Source organism: Dipodomys spectabilis, unplaced genomic scaffold (assembly GCF_019054845.1).
Source record: "Dipodomys spectabilis isolate Male_0828 unplaced genomic scaffold, ASM1905484v1 ptg000075l, whole genome shotgun sequence".
Classification (NCBI taxonomy): Eukaryota; Metazoa; Chordata; class Mammalia; order Rodentia; family Heteromyidae; genus Dipodomys; species Dipodomys spectabilis.
The window spans coordinates 12151665-12170505 of NW_024870752.1; the positions used below are offsets into that span (position 1 = coordinate 12151665).

The window sequence follows — 18841 nt, forward strand, 5'->3', positions numbered from 1 at the left end:
CTTCTCTTTCCTACCCGCCCTTCAGCCTCCCCTCCTCCTTCCCTTCCCCACCGCTAATTTTCTTTATACCCTGTAAATCTCACCAACGTCTTGCCATACTGAAAACTTGCCCTTATAATGAGAACTGCCTGTTTTCTAGCTGGCTCCTTAAAGCTCATGGATTACCACTTCCCCTCCCCCACTTCAGAGTAGAATAGATGTTGTCAAACCCAAACCATACTAAATAATTGACCAGAAGAAATGAGTGAGAGGAGGATGGCTGTCCCGGAACACCGGAGAACTAAGTACCCAGGATGTAAGGATGGAGGTTGCCGTACAAACCCATAACCAGGTGTGTGCTGGGTCTTGAGTTAATTGAGTTGTATGGGAGATGCTCTGATCTCTTCCTTCAACATTGATCAGTTAGTGCCGAAATGCAAGGCGAGGTGCTCATGTGGCCTGCACATGTGCTTGGTCAGATCTGTAGAGGGAAGCCGCTGAAGGGTTTGGGGGGGGGTGGGGGGGGGAATGGGTCTGCTAAGATCCTGGGCTTGGCAGTCCCACCCTCTGTGGTACCTTCTGGTGAAGACTGGGGGTGGAAGGGAGCAGCCTGGGGCACAGCAATGAATTTCCCATTCCAGTTTGGTCCAACCCAGCCCCAGTGGAGCCTAGAGCCAGGCCTGTGATACTCCATCTTACTCACTGGCTAAAAACAGAACGGGGAAAAAAAAAAACAACAAGAAAAGAAAAATCAAAACCATATGTTCAACACCATATCAAGCTTCTAGCCAGAGAGCCAGGCTGCTGTTAAGTAATGCCTGTCTACCTAGCCATACACTTACAAGTCACAGACTGCAGAGGGAGCTGGGCTGACCAGGAGGGGGCTGGGGAAGGCGAGAGAGGCAAGGAAGGGCGATGTCTGTGTCCTTCCTCAAAATGGCATGTGGCAGGAAGCCCTGCCGCCTCCACCCGGAGAGCTGAATAAGGACAGCATTGACTGACTTATTCCACCACCAGCCCCCCCACCCGGCTCATATTCCTTCTTCCCTCACATTTGCAGGACTGAAAATTAGAAACACTTCTTTCCTACACACAAGATTGCTCCTCCCTTGACACATTTTCCTCCTGGTTTGAAATGGCGATCGCTACCAGAGCAGGCTTCTCGAAGGGAGGAATCGAGAACACCGGTTACCCTCAGGGGTCCCAGCCTTCTGTGAATCTCTTGTTTCTTAACCTTTGTGCAGCATACAGAGTGGAAATCCACTGAGCTAGACACTCAGGATGTGTGGCCTTGTCTTTTTGTTCTTTCTCTCTCTTTCCTTTTATTTCTTTTTCTTTCTCTCTTCCTTTCTTTTTCCTTTCTCTCCCTCCCTCCTTTCTTCCTTCCTTCCTTTTAGTCTGAGCACAGGACTTGAAATCAGTATCTGACAGGTTTGCTCATTGGCTGGGGTTCTACCACCAGAGCCACACCTCCAACTCAGTCTTTTCTTTTTTCAATAAAATATATGTGTGTGTATATATATATATATATATATATATATATATATCCCGTGCTCTGGTATTGTAAATTAAAGGGAAAGTGCACAGCAAGGGCTCCTGTACTCTTCTACTCACATTCAAGCTCTCCCTTCCTCATCTCTTTCTCTCATAGCCCTTTGGGCTTCCAGAAATGGGCCTTCTGGGGACAAGAGCAGTGATTCACTAATAACTAGAACTTTGAAGGACCCCCTCCCCACATCTAGCCTAGACCAGTAGGGTGTTACTGAAATGATAACGTTTCAACCTAAAACGTGAGAAGTAAGGAAATCATCAAGAGTTACATAATGATGGTGATAGTGGCATTTGCTTTCTCATCTTGTGCAGAATCTCTGCCCTTTTCTCCTCCCCCCCACCCCTTGGTTTCATTCAAATACACAAAAACTCTGCTTCTAAGAAGGATGATTTTTCCTAGCTGGTGATTAAGACCTGGAAGGAAGGATATAGAGACGACATATCAGATGTCTTTCTCCTTTTTTTTTTTTTCTGTTAGTCAAGGGTGTAGAGATCTCAGAAAATAAATCAGGGCATCTAAGGGTGGCAAGAATCCAAAACCCAGATCTGAGTCCTGGGCTACCATAGAGTGCAAACTATAGTGAGCAGTGTACTTGTGACTCTCTCTCCTTTGACCAAATCAAGATGATCATGGACTTTGGGGACGGTTTCGTGAAACAAAATACTTGGGTTGCCTCGCCCACCGTGAAGGTCTCATTGACTATAGGCTGGGCTAATGACATTGTGGATTTAATTTTGACAAGCTGTATCAGGACAAGGTGATGAATTTTATTTCTCTTGGCTGTGGAAACATTTGCAGAAGAAACATACCATATAAACATTTCTGAAGTCTGCCATTTTACTTTCTGTCCTGGTATTAATACTCCAAGGTGAGGTGAAAGTTATAGTAGACAAATCACCATGGTGGAGATGATTCCTGCCATGAAGGAGGAAGAAGGTGCCGATGAGTAGAAGACTGTTATTCAGGTGAGGCACGGAAGGCTCTCTGAAGGAGACAGCGTCTGACATGAGTCACGTAGCAATGCATGCACTTGGGAAACACCCATGCAGGCCTTTCTATTGCATGAAGGTTGTAGTCCAGGGAACACTTGGCATGGAATAAATAAATTGCAGGTGGCCTTGGAACCTCCACCCCCCCCCCCACCATGGCATTCCATTGTCAATCATAGTAGATCTATGTCAGTCACATTCCTGGGCAGGTATGAGATGGGACTGGACATCACTTCAGGGAGATAATTCTACAAACATACTCAGACTGAAGAATTGCAGACACTCAGATGAGTCCTGGAGATAGAAGTTAACCCTAGAAGCAATAAGAATCAGACAGAACACGTTGTATTAATACAGGGGCAGCTTACTAAGAGCATGGGCAAGGATGTATAGAGGCCATGTCAGAGGGAACAAGTCAGAGTAGACTGGAGACATAAACTTAGGTACCAGAAACATGAGTGATGCTGCTCACAGGAGCATGCTAGAGGGTGAGGAGGGGCCTGAGCCTGAGTCTATTCATTGGGAGGTTAAGGGAAACTGGAATGTCCCTTGGGAAGCCCAAGATAGAGTTGGTGGCCCTCTAGAACCTTATGTGCATCTGATAATTCATTCACGCAGGACTGATATTCGTGATGATGAAGGGAACTGAGATAGCTAAGGAAGCAAGTAAAATAGAAAATGGTTGAGTATACATCCCTCAGGAACATTTAAAGGAGTATCCTAGACACACATTGAAGATCCAAGGTGGACAGCATTTCAAAGAGAGTTTCTTGACAGGTGCCTGGGCCTTGAAGCTTTTCTCACTGTCAGCAAGAAGGGATTTGGCTCTTCACCATCTCCTAGATTAGGGAGTCCTACTAGAAGATGATAATGAAAAAGGATCTTCCAGTTCAGTAAAGATAAAAACTGGACTATACCCACGGCAGGTGGAAGTTGAAAGCAGCAGCCTGATCCAAAGGAGAATGTATTTGGAGGAGTGGTGAATGGACATTCCAGGTATTGGAGAATTGGAAGGAAAACATGTGCAGAGGACATGGAATCTTTAGGGCAACTGAAGGTCCATGGTGGAGAGGGGGAAGGAAACAAGGCAAAGATTTGGTTTGGGTATCAAGAACAGGTGTCCCCGGTTGGTAGCTGGTATATGGTGCTGCTCTTAGCTCCGGGCAGCCATCCAGAATGGATAGAGGTGAGGCCGCATTTTATGAATATTTGTGGAAAAAGGTTTGATTCTGTTATGACAAGGAAGGTGGAGAGCATCTGATGCATTTGAAGGAAGATGGTAAGTTGAGGTCTAGGTGGCTTCTCTGAGAAGTTCCCAGAGAACTATGTTTTGTTTTTTTTCTTTCTTTCTTTAGAATCATCATAGTGATGAGAGGCCAGGAGACTGTGCTGATCCCCATTGCTAATTAAGGTGAGCTTTGTGTCATTATAGGCTTAACTACAACACAGCAACCATGTCACTCCTGAAGTGCTACAGTGAATAGCACTATTTGATGCCACATGTTGTATTTCTGTCATCCTGTTATTTTCCATGGGTTTCAGCAAATGATCATCCATGAGCCCAATGCTCTCCCCTTAATGCACACAATAGACTACTTTGGATGATGTCACATATGAAATACTAGGGGCTTGAACTTAGGGCCTGAGTCGAGGCACTCTCCCTAAGCTAGCACTCTTCCACCTTTAGCCACAGCTTCACTCTGGTTTTCTGGTGGTTAGTTGGAGATAAGAGTCTCACAACTTACCTGCCCAGGCTGGCTTTGAACCATGATCCTCAGATCTCAGCCTCCTGAGACTCTAGAATTACAGGTGTGAGACACCCATCACCTGGCTGAAATACTTTTAAGTGTCTCCTTGTTGTAGCAATGTGCATATATTCTAAATATGAGCCAAGGTTGGGTAAGTAGTCAATACTTGGTGAATGTTTATGAGATACAGTAGAATGATTAAAGTGCTTTATTATTGAGACAGGCATTTCTATAGATGATTATTAGCTATGAGTCATACTCACAGAAATCCATAGTTCATCCTCCACCCAGTTAGTGCCAGAATTTTCCATTATGATAGAAACAGAATGTGTTTTTCCCATGAGTGCATAGACATTCCTATGAAGCTGTGCTATCGTACTGAAGAGAGGCCAGCTAGCCCAGCCCAGCCCTTCAACCAGGGATTGTGTCTCATTTCATTTTCAGATGTTTGCCTGATGAAGGCAATAGGAAGAGAGAGAGAGAGAGAGAGACAGACACACAGACAGACACACAGACACACAGACACACAGACACACAGAGAGACACAGAGGGAGAAGAGACAGACATGCATTGAGAGTTATCTGAAATGTCCTAAGTTAAGTTCTAAAGTTCTTAATTGCTGTTAGATACTTTTGGCTTTGCTCGGCTGTACAAAATGTACAGCACATCTCACAAAATGGATTGACCTATTTCTTCACCCATGAGGGGCCACTTGAAAACTAAATAAGAGGCAAGTGCACCCACAGACAAGTCCAGATGAGATCTGTAGCAGTAGGACAAAGTCACATATCTGTCCTACCCTCACTTTACCCAATGTCACTCCAGAAGTAGAAAGAAGTGTTTTTCTTGCCATTCTCTTCTTACCACTGAGTGACTCCAAAAATTGGTCTTGTTGGCTGTTCAAATGCATGAAAGACTTGGTTTAAAAAAAAATCCCACAGATTTCTTGGCCTCTTCCAAACTCTATCTTGGGATGTCAGAGGTGGGGCCCAGGAATCTACACTTATTCTGAGAACACCCAATAATTGAGAGGCAAATTATTCACAGACCTCTTGGCATGCAGGCTTAGAGACCATTGAAACCTTGCATGCAAATTCTGGCTTGGCTACAGGTTTAGATACACAACTTCGGAAAAACCGATTCAACTTCGGTTTTCTCATCTTTAACATGAAATAACAACATCCATTTCTCTGATGATTAGGATGAAACGGATCACTCATGTAAAGGACTTTCTAGATTGTAGAGGATACAAATACTGCCTAATAGTTAAAATATGTTTTCTGGGATGGCATGAAACTCTTGGAGAATAACCTACAATCAAACTACAGGCTGTCCACACAATTCCAGAAAGAGCAGAGACTTTAATGGGATGATTTCTGCACATTCCTCAAGCTTTGTTACTCACAAAGACGTTATTGTTCTCTCAGAAGAATGGAGAAGGCTTTATATTCTAGAAAAAGAAATGTATGCTAGACTTTTGGGAGTGTTTACACTTGGTGGGAATAGTGAAACACTAGCACGTGCTCTCCTAGACTAGAGAAATCCTAGTATTTCCAGGATGATTGAAATGTAGTTGCTTTTGAAAAACAGGAGGGCTGGACTACATTTGGAAAGTTTCTCATAGTGCATGTGTAAAAGTGGAGCAGGCGAACTAGCTCCCCACTAAGCTAGGCCTTGAGCTGTTCTGGCATAGAAAAAAAAATGGATTCTGTCTTTACTCAGGCAGATTGTTTTTAGGTTATTCAAGCAGATGGGAATTGGATCATACAATGACCCAACTCCTGAACTTAAACTTTTAGAGATGAATGAATGGATACCTGAGTGAATGAGTAGAAGACTTTTTTTTTTCTTGTTGATTGTGGGGCTTGAACTCTGGGCCTAGGTGCTGTCTCTGAGCTCTTCAGCTCAAGGCTAGCACTCTACCACTTGAGCCACAGCACCACTTCCGGTTTTCTGGTGGTTTATTGGAGATAAGAATCTCACGGACTTTCCTGCTTGAGCTGGCTTTGAACCATGATCCTCAGATCTCAGCCTCCTGAGTAGTTAGGATTACAGGCATGAGCTACCGGCGCGCGGCTTGAGTGCCAGAATTTTCTGTGGGATCCAGAAATACTCCCATAACATCTGCCAGTCAATTCTGGCTCTTTGTTCCCAGAGAAAGGTCAGTGTCTTTGTTATCCAAGAACCAATAAGCAAGGATGCTTTTGGGTATTTTGCAGAAGCAGGTTCCCTTTCCTTGCCTGATGTGGTGACTGGCCTGTGTTAGAAGATGGCAGTATGTGATGTGCATTTATCCCAATGAGAACCATGGCAGAAAGACTTTTCACGAGTTAGGTGTCTGCTAGAGCTCTGGATCTTGCGACTTGGATTACACACAAAGAGGAGGAAGAAGTCTAGTATGAAGTCCATTGGAACAGCACAGAGGGAGAAGTAAGAATAGGAAAGTGAAAAAGAAATAAAAAAATATAAAGAGGGGCTGAGTGTTGGTGGCTCACATCTGTAATCCTAGCTATTCAGGAGGCTGAGCTCTGAGGATTACAGTTCAAAGCCAGCCCATGAGATTCTTTTCTCCAGTTAACCAGCAAAAAGCCAGAAGTAGAGCTGTGGCTTAATTGATAGAATGCCAGCCCTGAGCAAGAAAACTAAAGGACAGCACCCAGGCACTGAGGCCAAACCCCAGTAGTTGGGTGCATACACACACACACAAATTAGAAGAGGTCATGAAATGGGGACTGTCTCCAAGACCTAAAAGTCTCAGGTTCAGTTTTCAATTCAGAAAGATTTCAAAATTTTCCTAGTAAACATACATCTGCAAGTCCTCAGATCTACTATGAATCACCTTGAGACAATATCAATTAAAATCTGTGTGCCTAGTTTCGTGATGCTATGTAAAGGAAGCAAAACCAAAATAATTGGCAGCCAGCAATCAAATGGAGAACTTAAGACAGCTATAGGTATAGGCAGCCCGCGAGCATGCGCGCACGTGCGTGCACACACACACCCTATACACGTATACGTACAGAAGGATGCATAGCTAACATCCATGGAGAAACTGGAGATTAACCCCATTTGGATTGGAACCTGAACCCATGCTTGATGTAAAGTGGGAATGAGAAAGAGGAGGGGGAGGCCAATCCAAATTAGGCCAGTTGGGCCGGTTAGCATGATTGCACTTAGAGTAGATGTGGCATTGACTTTTGGAGGATGCCTGGATTGAGATAAGTGTGAAGGAGAGTGGAATACATCCTATATCAAAGGAAACTGCTCAAACAAAAGCCAATGGGAGGAAATACGCTCTTATTGTGTGCTCACTCGGGGTTCCTTGCAAAGGAAATTGCCTGACTCATGACACTTCCGATGCCTCCTGAAGCTACCAGGGAAGGCTGGACCTGTGCCTACAGTCCAGAGAATGTGTCTGCCTCCTGTACCCACCTCAGATTAACTGCAAGGAGATGGATAGGATTTTAGCAAATCCAACCCACATTTCTAGACCACCAGAAACTTCAGCTACAGAATGCATTTTGGGACACACACAAAATGATACATTAGCCTCTCCTTTGTACTTCAGGGTGTTTGAATCTAGGAAAAATGTAGAAGGCAGGCACTTGGCTTGAATATCTTGTTCTCTTTTTAGCTAGATGCACCAATTCCTTCAGCTCCATCAAAGACCAGAGTACAATTCTCCCCCCTAAAGGGCCACCTCATTGCAAGAGGGCTTCTTTTTTTAAAATAAAATTATTTATTTTTAAAAAGTTATACCAGTACTTGAGCTTGAACTCAGGGCCTCATGCTCTTACATGGCTTTTTTTGCTCAAGGCTGCTGCTTTACCACTTGAGCCATGCTTCCACTTCCTGCTTTTTGCTGGTTAATTGGAGCTAAGAATCTCAAGAACTTTCCTGCCCAGGGCTGGCTTCAAACTTCCTTCCTCAGATTTCAGCCTTCTGAGTAGCTACAGTTACAGGTATAAGGCCTTTCTTGGGTCAGGCACTTTAATTTGGAGGGTTTTTAGCTCCAACCCTCTCAGCTAGACAATAACAGCATTATTATTATAACACTGGGATTACCTGCCATCATGTGTAGGAAATATAATCTTGACATGAGCATTTGATTTTGCAGGACACAGCATGGTGCCTCGGCTTCAGGAGATCCCAGAGACATTCTCACCCACCCCAGCCCCCAGGACATTAGGGTACAGTAGAAGTGCTGTACCTTAATGTGTTCTACTTTTAGCATAATAAATGGAATTTCCCGAGTCTCTGGATCCCAGTGGTAGGGGTGGAGATGCCTTAATAGTCTTAAAAGAGCTTGGAGGGAGCAAGACTTTTCTTTTCCCCTCCTGCTTTCTATCGCTTGATTGACAGTTTGAGTACAGTTAAGCTTGGATCTGAAGGATGCTACTATAACTGGCAGGCATGGTGGAGGCCTTTCCCACTGACATCATTTTCTGAAAGTGGTTCCTGTGGAAGGAAAAATGAAAGTAGAGCTGAGTGGCTCCTGTTAGGGGAACAAGCGCCATCTTGTCCTTGGACTCCACCTCCAGCCCAGATTGGGCCTGTGCTCAGGCCGCACTTCTCATGGTCAACTCCAGGACCTTCTCTGCAGAGAAGCGGGGCTATGGCAGCCATACATGGCGTGAGACAGAAGGTGTAGCAAATTCTGTCGCAGTTTAAGTGGGTGGAGTTTCTGCTGAACTCAGAGAGTAAGACAATCCAGGGCCTTAACACTTCCTTCTGGACTGCTCTTGGATGGCTTATTTAGTCAGTCAACAATAACAACAACAAAAAGTCAGTATAAATGTATACTGTATACTGGGGCTTGAACGCCTCATGTTCTCACATGGCTCCTTTGCTGAAGGTTGGTGTTCTACTAGTTGGGCCAAGCCTCCACTTCTGGCTTTTCTTTTTGTTGGTTAATTTTTTTTCCTTTTTACTATTAAAAAAAATCTTTTAAGTAGTTGTATAGAGGGGTTTTACTTCAATGTGTCAGTTTGTGAGTATAGTGCATCTTGATCAGAACCACCATTTGATCTTTCTCCCCTTTCTCTTCCAATCCCACTGATTCCCTCATTACCTAACTCCATTTTCACATTTATACGTTAAGTATAGTGACCGTATTCACCCAACTTTCCTTTTTCCATTTGTCTTCCCCACCCTACCTCATGATCTCAACCCTCCTCCTTCTCCCCACATGTACCAGCTTTCTGGCATTCATTTTATTAAACTGTAAGTTAGTTGTTCAAAGGAGTTACATCCTATATAGGGTCATAACAAACAAGTTAACTAAAGTATAGTATATGCAGGGGAACATAATTGGATAGTTGTTTGAGATAAGAGTCTCTTTGGATTTGGCTCTCTGGCTGCCTTCACATCTTGACTGGAAGATCTTGGCCCCCTGAATAATAACCGGGATTACATGTGCGAGCCACTGGTTCCCAGCCCAGGTGTAATTCTGACTGCTGGGTTTCAAAGATACATTTGCCTGTCCCTGGGCTTAATTGTCTCCAACTTCTGATTCCTAAAGACAAAGCAACATGGTCATCTTCAATAAGATGAAGATGATGCTGGAGGGGGTTCTTGTGTGTTTAGGGGGGCAGGGCAGCAGTGACTTTTCTGAAACTGTGGGCCAGGAGTCAGATGAACAATGATTTTTCTAGAAGAAGACATCTGAACCAGGCCTTGGAGGTTGTACTTAATGACAGCAAGCTTGGAGTTTGTACTTAATGACAGCAAGCCGGAGAGAGGGAAAAAGGGTGTCACAAGCCCTAGTCTCCTTCTAATTAGCACGCTCCTTCTAATTAGTTGTTTCTGGGGCTATCAAGTCTCCTCTGTAAGCTGAATGAAATGTATGTGCAAATGTGCATTGGAGCAGGTTTCCTTCCTTCCTAATTTTTTTTTTTGGCTTGTTTGATGGCTTCTTTCCTTTTTCAGAGAGTACCACTAGAATTAACAGATAAATTTGTCGGCAAATAGCATAATGGGATATGGAGAAACAAGGCTCTTTTATGCAGAATGGATAGGGCTGGGAGCTGTAAGTTTTGCCCCTTGGTTTTTGTTTTTTGTTTTTTTCTTTTTGGATCTTGTTTTGCTACTCTTTGTGAGGAAAGGCCAAGGCAAAAAGGTGGACAGTAAAACGTCTCTGTGGATTCCTGCTTTTTTCTTCTCTGTCTCCAAAAGGAAAGGAACCACACCCTTGCTCTTGCCCACCATGTGGACATGATTTGACCCTCCTCTCCAGCTAAACATGACGGGAAAAAAAATATCTCACATGACATTGAATAAAGCTGGTTTCCAAATTCCTCATAGTTTAAAGGCTAAATTTTACAAGATTAGGTCATAGAAATGCTTGTAAAATTCCAATGTGATTCTTACTGTTTAGTTTATCTCCCAGAACCCTGGGACATCAACCATGTAAAAATCTCACTCATAAAATATTTGTAACAAATTTATGTTTTCTTGCATTTCAAACATGGTGACGTTTGTGGCTGTCCTGAATAAATACAGGCTGTAATTTGGAAAGCAACACATTGAAGGACAGGGAGAAAACTAGGCCAGCGGCAAATAATACTTGGAGATCAAGATCAGGAAAGCATATTGTCGGTAAGGGAAAAAAAATGCAGAGACAGAGAGAGAGAAAGAGAGAGAAATCCACTTATTTTCAGGCTGATGCCCCTCAAACCACTGAAGTTCAGTGACAACCTTGAAACTCTGACTTTTTTGTGTGTATTAACAATACTTCTGTACCTTTGTTTCACAATGTAGTTCCACTGATAATACGCCTTGTTCTTCATTGACTTTGTAATTTCATTCTTTGCCCGACATATAATGGGCTGTTTGTTTTGCTGCTGGGGTGTGCTGGCCAAAGAATCAGACATTTGTTCCATGGTGCTTGTTTTGAAGAAATCAGTTCTGGGTACATCTTTACACTGCACATAAAAACAGAGGCATATCTGGGTGAGAGATATACCAGACCCACACTGGGTAGGCTACCATGTATCCACTACTATGGAAAATGAAATTGAAATATAATAAAACTTCATTTTAATCTAATTGTGCTAGAGCCTGAATTATAGTCTATTCATAAAAATGTACACTTTTATTAATTATAATGACATACAGCAATTTGAGCTGGCCAAGGATATTTTATCTAATAATGACCCTTAAGAAGCTCTTATTAATGAAGAGATAAGGATGATTTATAAGTGGTACTAAGGTACTTATATCTAAATGAATGATAATGAAGCTCCTGAGAAGTTTGGTCTCAGATGTAGGGTAAATATTCCCATTAGAAGTAGGTTAAGACTATTCATTTATTTAGTAAGCATAACCTCATGCTCTTTAATTTCTTCAACAGTTCAAAGGTAAACTTTGGCCTACTCTGAGAGTGGTTTCAACTCACAAGGGACTTCTGGTCAGTTGGTGGGGGACTGCCTGCCTGGAACACTTGTGCTGAGCAGTTCTTAGATGCCAAGTCAAACACACAGGGGAAGAATTGTCTGTGATCAATTAGTGATGCCTGCCATGGACAGGATCAGGAGAAATGGAGGGCCAGACAGCTTTCCTTTGGAGCTCTTGGGAAAGGCCTTTCCAAACCATTACAAAGTTAGGATTCGTCCTCCTTTCCTATGAAACGATAGCTTCTATGTTGCTAGTAATAAACTTTCTAGATGTTTCCAAGATCTCATTGATAAAGTTCGCTTTAACAAAAGTGGAAACCATTTAACTCTTTAATTCACTTAGATGCTAAGTAAGACAACAACAACAAACCCTGAATTTACTAAATATAGCTATGCATTTTTGTTTGTACGTATTTGTATTTCATGTGTTTTTATGGGTTTTTTTTTTTGGTGATGTGTTTTTGTTTTTGTCATATTTAAAGGACACAGTTATTTAACAACTCTTCTTTCTAATTGAGTAGGGATAGGGTTGTAACACTGGAATGAGCCCTTTGGAGTGAAAATTGAGTATCGTTTCAAGTATAATTAATATTATTTTATGTTTAATTTGTTTAGTTGGTTGGCTGGATGTGTGTATGTGTGTGTGTGTGTATGTGTATGTATGTGGGTGCTGGTACTGGGGCTTGAACTCAGGGGCTTTTCTCTCAAGGCTAACATTCTACCACTTGAACCACAATTATGTTTCTGACTTTTTGGTAGTTAATTGGAGATAAGAGTCTCATAGGCTTTCCTGCCTGGCTGACTTTGAACCTCAATCCTCAAATTTTAGCCTCCCAAGTAGCTAGGAATCCAAGACTGAGTCATTGGTACACAGATTGTGTTTCTGTTGTTTTGGTTTTAAGTAAAGTGAGTAGATCCTAATTTCCCTGCACTAAAATAAATCTGAAATTCAAGGCTAAATCCACATAGCAGCACTTTTTCCTTTCACTTTGAAGCAAAATAACAGAAAATGTATGGAACAGAGGAAAGGCTAAAGTACCTCCCCAGGACCTATTGTGTTCTAGGCATCTTGACGCTGACTTTTAAAAGCTGTTTTTTTCCCCCCTAATGTAAATGTTTTCAGTTGCTGAGAAATAGATAGTATTGTCCCATTTTATGATAAGAGAAGTAAGAAAGTTGGACTATTCAATATGGAAGCTTACATTGGAGTTAGCTCAAAAGTTGGCTGAACTTTCTGTTTGGAGATTAGAACTTAAACACATGCCATTTGTCCCAACATTTTGGACTCCTCCAGAAATACTTTATGTATTGACTAATAAGAATTGGCGAATTTTAGCTTTTTGAGAGCTCTCCATGAATGTGACCTGCTGTCTGTCTTTCTGTTCTTGTTTTTCTGTCTCCTTGACTCCATCTTTGTCTCTGTCTCTGTTTCTCGGTCTCTGTCTCTGTCTCTCTCTTACACACACACACACACACACACACACACACACACACGAAGGCCTACTGAACTTCAAACCCACTTTACCATCTTATTTCAAAAAGAAAACACAAATGCCTATTGTGTTAGAAAGCTGCGTGAAAAACTAGAATGGGAACGTTTTTATAGGAGGGCTAAGACCACAAAGCATACAATAAAATCATCACTGTGGAAAAAACCTGAATCTCATCCTGACATTTTATACAGTATGGGATGGAACTTTGAACTCAGAGGAAACTTGCTTTCAGATAACCATGGTGAATAAATTCCCATTTCTAAATTCCCAGTCTGTCTTTTCATGGTAGAGAGAGAGACTTTTCTCTTTTTTTCCTTTCTCTCTCTCCCTTCCTCTCCCTCTCTCTCTCTCTCTCTCCCTCTCCCTCTCTGTCTCTGTCTCTGTCTCTGTCTCTCTCTCTCTCCTTTCTTAGAAGCTTTTTATTAATTTCTCTTGCTGAATCTCTGACCCTGTGCAGTGAAAGCGATCTATTGTATGGAATCACACTGTAAGACAGGATCTCCAGACAGGCCCTTTCCTTCCTCCTGAAGGACACAGATATCAGTTTTATGAGCTGCTTGCAGTCAGCTTTATCACAAAGCCAGTAGATTTCTTAATATCCTTATTGCTCTTCTGTAAATAGAAGAGGGGCCACCATGAATCTCAATCACTTATGGGGTCACAGTGAGGCCCAGACTGGTAATCTTGAGAAGAATGTGTATAGGAGCCTAAATAAACAAACTAGTCCTAGGAATTCTTTCTTACTGTATAGGCTGACAACCTCAGAAACCAACTACTGAGTAACTGTTGTCTCCTGAAATTTAAGGAGGCATTCACTGGGGGAAAAAACTCTATGAAAATACCAGCTGATCATCGTACTGATAATAATTACATTAAACATTTTCATGATGACATGAAGAAAGTCCCAAGATTTCTCAGCATGTTTCTTTAAAACGATGATTCATTGAAATGTCAATAGACTCCATTTGTTTATCTTCAAGACTTCTTAGAGGAAGGAACGTGTGCCTTAATCCTAGGTTTATGCTGGTAACATAAAAGTCTGTAGAGGAATAGTTCAAATGCCCTCCCCCTTTTAAAACTCTGTGCTACCTTGATTTCTAAAATTCTAAATTGTCTCCTTTGACGTTTGTAAAATCAGGACAGAAGAGCAATTCTCTAAGACCTAGAAGTAGAGATAGCTAACTTTTAGCTTTCCCCTGAGCTCAGGTTTTTAGAGAGGCTTCCTTGCTCTTCTGCCTTGCCTCTCCTCCTACTCATTAATTGAAGTTAATGATACAGCCTGGAGCATTAGCACAAGGGTTTGCCTTAAAGCTTCAGAGTTATATGGTAGCTCATGTCTGTAATCCAAGCTACTCTGGAGGCTTAGATATGGGGATGAGGGTTTGAAGACAGCCTGGACAGAAAAATCCATGAGATTCTTAACTCCAGTTAACAAAAAGAAGTGGAACTGTAGCTCAAGTGATAGAGCACTAGCCTTGAGCAAAAGAGATATGGGACAGTGCACAGGCCCTGAGTTCAAGCCCCAGAGCTAGAGCAAGACACACACACACACACACACACACACACACACACACACAACACACACACACATTAGAACTCTAGATGTTTCCTTTAGTTCATTCATTAAACACCTAAAAATTATAAAATGGGAATTAATTCACATTGTCACTCCATGTTTTAAACCATGGAGTATAGTGGTATCATAAATTGATATGTTGAGTGGAGACCCTTTTGTACAACTACTTAAAGAAAATAATTCCAAAAAAAAAGGGAAAAAGAAAAATAAAAGTTTCAGGTGCAGTTTATAGTTGCATCTCTAGGCTAATTGAGTGTTCTGTCTGTGAATTTTAGTCCCCTTGTAGGTTAAGCCAAATCTAGAAAACATTTACTCAGAATCTAAGTTTATTTGGCAAATCCTTTCTCACACATTCTGCCCTTAACAATTTACCCTCAGACAACCTTGTGATTTAGTGATTCTGCTTTTTGGGTTTTGTTGTTCCTTTTGGGCTTGAACTCAGGGCCTGGATGCTGTCCCTGAGCAGTTTTGTTCAAGGTTAATGCTTTCCCACTTTGAGCCATAGCACCACCTCCGATTTTCTGGTAGTTCATTGGTGATAGTCTCATGGACTTTCCTGCCTGATCTGGCTTCAAACTGTGATCCCCACATCTCAACCTCCTGAGTAGCTAGTATTACAGACAGACATGAGCTTCTGGTACCTGATTCGTTTCCTGTTTTTATGGCACACTAGAAATGACATGTCTCGGCAAATATTCCTTTGCAGGTTTATTACTCTTGGATTTAACATGTCATTGTTTATCCTTTTAATAACACTTCATGATCATGGCTGAAACCCCTGTTGACTTAAATGAGTTGAAGATGGTTAAAGTTGAAGATGTCACAGGTCCCTAATATCTGTGACTTATGCTTCTAGCCATACGTGGGCCAATCATCCCCAAAGTACATGGCCTGGGTCCCCAAAGGGAGTATGCCATCACAGAATCTGTGTTAAAAACAGAGGAGAATAGGAATGAGACTCTTGTCTCGTTTATTGTTGCTAAGGAGGATAAAAATCAAGATAAGTTGTTTTCCTCAAATCCCTTCTAAAATCCTATGTAATCAAAGGAAGGAGATAGAATATAGAGCAAAATCCGGTCACTTATGGTGTCTTAGCAGTTAATTTTATACTGGTTATGTTTTATTATTAGAAACAATAATAAGCAGTTATAATTGAACATTTTTATGCCAAGGCTATGAAAAGTGTTATGCAAATTTCACTATTATTAGAAAGCTACAATTTGCAAGCCATTGTCACTTTATTCGTTCTTTTATTTAATCTCTTGAAACTTGTCCAGCCCCCGTTCCCCTCAATCCACTAGTTCTGAGTTGAAATTACTCAAATAATCATCAAGTTGTTTAAATCCTAAACTGTATTTTACTTTGTGACTTATTTTTCAATAACACATAATTTCTGATACACAGTTTGGACAACAAACTGTGATATTTAATATGCGTGTTGTCATGTCTAAATGAATGTGGTTCACAACAAAAAAAGATGTGTCCTGACTCAGCAAGTCGATACCATTTCCAAATTTTTCTTCTTCCTTGTGTTTAGGAATGTTGGCAAATGACCACCCTTAGATTGCAGTAACATTTGACCTAGTGTTCCGTTTTAAAGGAGGAAATGACATGTTCGTAAGCAGCAAAGCCCAAAGGGACATTTTTAGAATTTTTGTCTTGGACTGTTTTTGTTTCAGGGTACTTTCTGTTGATAAAATATTTGCTTCCTTAAGAAAAAAATACTTAATATTATGTAGTAAGCATTTGGATCTGGATTTCTATATCTGCAAATCTATAAAAGAATGACCAGAAGTTTTTGGTTTTTTCCTTCAGCTTGTTCTGGTGCTTGAGCTGAACTCAGCTTGGGTGCTGTCCAGGAGCTATTTCCCCTTAAGTCTGACATTCTACTACTTGAGTTCTAACACTTCCGGCTTCTTTTGGCATTTAATTGGACCTAAGAATCCCACAGATTCGGGTAGATAAGAGTCTCCTTTATTGCTGGGGCTGGCTTTGAATCTAGATCTTCAGATCTCAACCTCCTGAGTAGCTAGGATCCCAGGCTTGATCCACTTGTGACCATAACTAATTTTAGCATTGCCAGTCACTTAATGTTCACATTGGTTCTAGTTCTTTATTTTCATAAATTATGGAGTGATTAATCAACCTCCCTAGACATAAATACTTAGCCCTATTTCTGATTTTTTTCCCTGTAGGGTCTGTTAAAATGAGGAATATAACTAACATGTGTATGTGTGTGTGTGTGTATGCATGTGTGCGTTTTGAGACTTGAACTCTGAGTTTAGGTGCTGTCCCTTAGCTTTTGTGCTCTAAGTGAGGACTCTACCACTTAAGCCATGCTCCACTTCTGGCTTTGTATAGTGGTTAATAGGAGATTAAAAAAGGAAGTCACAGAGGAGCTGGCTTAGTGGTAGAGTGCTTGCCTTGCATGCATGAGGCCCTGGGTTCGATTCCTTAGCACCACATAAGCAAAAAAAGAGGGAAGTAGTGTTGTGGCTCAAGTGGTAGAGCACTAGCCTTGAGCTGAAGAGCTCAGGGACAGCACCTGGGCTGAGTTCAGACCCCACAACTGACCAAAAATAAAAAAGAAGTCTCACAGACTTTTCTTCTAGAGTTAGCTTCAAACCAGAATCCTCAGATCTCAGCCTCTTGAATAGCTAGTGTTATAGGCACTAATCTCCACCAGTGACGACTTGGAAACTTCTTTCAAGTTTCTTTGTTAGTTTTTCTTGAACCTCTCATGGTTTCTCTAACCACCTCTTACTTATTGCTTCCATTTCATTTATTCTGTTGTTTTATCTTTGTTTCCAGGAACATCAGTAGATTTTAGGTTTGATATCTGTATTTGTCTATAGTTCTGAGATTATTTTGGTCACATTTCCATATTTCTCTGGATCGTAGAAATTGCTATCTCAAGTGTCATCTCTATCTTTGCACTGATTATGCAGCAAATTCACTTACTTTCGCTATTAAAATTAGTTTCATTTCTTTCCCTTCTGCTGCCAACCACCTGCCACATTTCCTGCTGTCATTTACTTCCTCACTTCCCTTTCAACTTGGTCTTTGTCCTTTCCTATTTTCTAAGTTCAAAGATGGAGAGAACAATGCATTATGTTCATAAACTGACATGTTGAATTGAAACCCCATTGTACAACCACTTAAAGATAATTTGGAAACAAAATGAACTTAAGGATTTTCATTGTGATTAATAGAAGCCACACCGAGAATTGAAGACTAGCTGCTAATATTTTTTCTTGTTTCTAACACAGCTTCAAGTTTTCTTTCCACTGAAGGTCTTATAGAGAAGTTATACTCCAGCTAACCTTGTACCAAAAACTTACCAGCTTTGAGTTCTTGGAAGGATGGACCTTTATGTCACCTTTGTTTGCATTATTTTTATTCTTAGACATGTGGGTCTTTCAAAAAGAAATTGCTTTTTCTTTTCTTTGTCTTTGAGTGGATTATCTTTTTTTTTTTTTTAATCAAATCGGTTGCTAAATCTATTGGGACATAGTAAAAGTTGAGTTAACAAATTAGCTTACTTTCCTTCCCCTCCCCCAATTTTTCAAATTAGAATTTAGCACCATTTCTTCACTTGTAGTATTTATTATATAATGCATCTATCTAGGCTATATCAATATCTCTTTCAAGATATATGCGTGTATATATATCTTTTTAATTTTCATACATTAATATATTTCTTCAGCAGTAACATACTGCTGTTCTAATTCTTTATACATAACAGCACTTGAGTCAACTGTACTAAGGCTTACCCCACACATTGTGGTTCTTTCTCTAAAGTATGTGTCTGTCTCTCTCTCATCTGATTCTTCTTCCAGAGAAAGGCAAAATAATGTTCAAGTGCTTCTTAGCACTTTTAGCAACCTTCTCCAACAATAAAATCATCCTCCAAGATTTTATTTGAACTATATTAAATCTACAAAATCCTTTGGTAAGAGCTAATATTTTTAAATAGTAAGAGTGCTTTGGCTGGGGATGTAGCTCAGTAGCAAAGAACTTGCCTAGCATGCGCAAGTTCCTGGGTTCAATCCCCAGTGCTTTGAAAAGAGTCATCAAACCTCTTACTCCTGGATTTGATTCCATCAGTAT

The 18841-nt window shown here is 41.2% G+C and overlaps 1 protein-coding gene across 8 annotated transcripts in view; it reads left to right on the forward strand.

Annotated features, from left to right (window-relative positions):
* Positions 1-18841, forward strand: part of Mbnl2 (muscleblind like splicing regulator 2) — a 150315-nt gene that overhangs the window by 13463 nt on the left and 118011 nt on the right. The window contains exon 2 of one of the 8 annotated variants that reach the window (XM_042682667.1): positions 3876-3931. The exons of the other annotated variants lie outside the window; for them this stretch is intronic. The gene's annotated coding sequence lies outside the window, so the exon portion shown is untranslated. The remainder of the gene's footprint in view (positions 1-3875; positions 3932-18841) is intronic. 8 annotated transcript variants of the gene reach the window in all.